The sequence below is a fragment of the Acinonyx jubatus genome, chromosome B3, assembly GCF_027475565.1.
Source record: "Acinonyx jubatus isolate Ajub_Pintada_27869175 chromosome B3, VMU_Ajub_asm_v1.0, whole genome shotgun sequence".
Lineage (NCBI taxonomy): Eukaryota > Metazoa > Chordata > Mammalia > Carnivora > Felidae > Acinonyx > Acinonyx jubatus.
The window spans coordinates 24,675,855-24,677,957 of record NC_069386.1 but is presented as its reverse complement, the minus strand read 5'-3'; the positions used below and the strand labels follow the sequence as shown (position 1 = coordinate 24,677,957).

The window sequence follows — 2,103 nt, the reverse complement described above, 5'->3', positions numbered from 1 at the left end:
AGCCTAAGAGGATTCTTTGTCCTTAGGAAATACACTCTGGAGACAGTTAGTGGCCCCAAACGTCCTCTCAGATGATTTTAAAAAGGTGTGGAAGGGAGGAGAAAGAGAACAAACAATAATAATAAAGCAAATGGGACAAAATGGAAATAATGGAATAAAGTACCTTATACCATTCTTGCCTTTTTTTCTGTAAATTTGAAATTATAATAAAATTAATTTACAAAAAACTATTACAGTATACTTTTTATTTATTGTACAGTACACAGTTTATTATTTATTGTATATCTCTATCCATTTAATGTTTCAACAAAATTGAATGTTTCAATGAATGTTAATTTTTAATTAAAAATTTAATGTCAATTTTTAATTTATATTACAATTTTTAATTAAGAAATTAAAAATGCAATGTTTTATTACATTAAATTAAATTTTTACATTTGGATTACGCTTAAAATCATAATGCTTAAATGTGTAATATTTTAATGTTTCAACAAATTTTGATGTTTAAGAAGAATTTTTAAAAAAATTTTTAATGTTTATTTTTGAGAGAGAGTGCTAGCAGGGGAGGGTCAGAGAGAGGGGGGGGACACATAATCTGAAGCAGGCTCCAGGCTCTGAGCTGTCAACACAGCCCCACGTGGGGCTCAAACTCACAAACCATGAGATCATGACCTGAGCTGAAATTGGACACTTAACTGACTGAACCATCCAGGCACCCTTAAGAAATTTTTTTTTTTTGTTTTAGAGAGAGAGAGAGTAGGGGAGAAAGGCAGAGGGAGCAAGAGAGTATCTTCAGCTGGCTCCATGCTCAGCGTGGCGCTTGACACAGGGTTCCATCCCACAACCCTGAGATCATGACCTGAGCCAAAATCATAAGTTAGATGCTCAACCGACTGAGCCACCCAAGCACCCCTCAAAAAGATTTTATAAGGTTTCAGAAAAGTCCCTTTGAGTGTTCCACTTTGCATAGTTTCAGCTTGCATGGCCATTTTTACAGTCCTGTACTATCATGCAGAGCAAGGACTGCCTATGTTGTGTCCATTGTAAAACAGTTTTTATACCTACACTACTTCCTGCCCATGAAAGGAAGGCTATGAAGATGAGTCTCTGGCTCTTTAATTTCCGCCATGGAAACAAGATGACGAAAGGAATGACATCATTTGGAAAGCATTGCAATAAGACACACATGTTGGGCCACTGCTGTGGCTCTAGACCTACCACCTTCAGAAGTTGACCTGTGGCAAATGTGGTTATCCTGTCAAGCAGGAGAGAAAGTGCATGGATTCTGTGAAGGAACAGCACCTAAACCCAAGAGGGTAGCTGTTGCAGCATCCAGTTCATCTTAAAAATTTCAATGATTAGTCACACAATAAATGTTCTGGTTAAAAAAAAAAAAAGAGTCTGTGTGAAAATTTGCAATTTTAGACATAGGCAAATGTGTAATTTCTTCCCAGAAAAGCTTCAGGAGCCAAAACCAGCAGGTTCCCCCCAGGGAACCAGATTGAACTCAACCCAAAACACAACATGAAAGAACATTCTAGTATCCAATGAAGCCATTTGAGCTACACTGGAGTCGGGGGGGGGGGGGGTCTTCTCTTTGACAATTCTGACTCTTGTATGGAAGTATGGCTGTTATATTATTTAGGCCATTTGGGTAACAGAGAAGGAAATTGTTTTCAGTCTATTTCCAATGATGGGGCCTTGATGATCAGGATGTGTGGAAAGAAGGCAGAATCTCATAGGAACTCAGGAACAGTGTGTAGATGGGCCTTGCACAAAGCTAAAAGCCACAATTGTGCCAGAAATCTCGGCTGTAGGTCACTAAGGACTCAAGGCAGCAGTAGGATGTGGCCATCTTCAGTCTCTATGATCACTCAATTTCCCCATCTCTATAACACTCCTATTTCTCCCAACTGCACACCTCACCTGTTCCCTAAACAGCGTTCGTTTTCATGCAATTTCTGCTGACTCAAATTCCCAGATCCCTCATGGTCTCCCATGGCTACTCTTGCTCCTTCATTTCAGCACCTTCTCCTGAAACTGACTGAACCCTCCCTCCATATTTTTCTGTCCAATTCAAAGAAGGAAAATCTGATTGGCATT

The 2,103-nt window shown here is 39.1% G+C and overlaps 1 pseudogene; it reads left to right on the top strand.

The window, feature by feature from the left end:
* Positions 1 to 1,138: 1,138 nt before the first annotated feature.
* Positions 1,139 to 1,346, top strand: LOC113602042 (60S ribosomal protein L37-like; annotated as a pseudogene).
* The last annotated feature ends 757 nt before the right edge of the window (positions 1,347 to 2,103 follow it).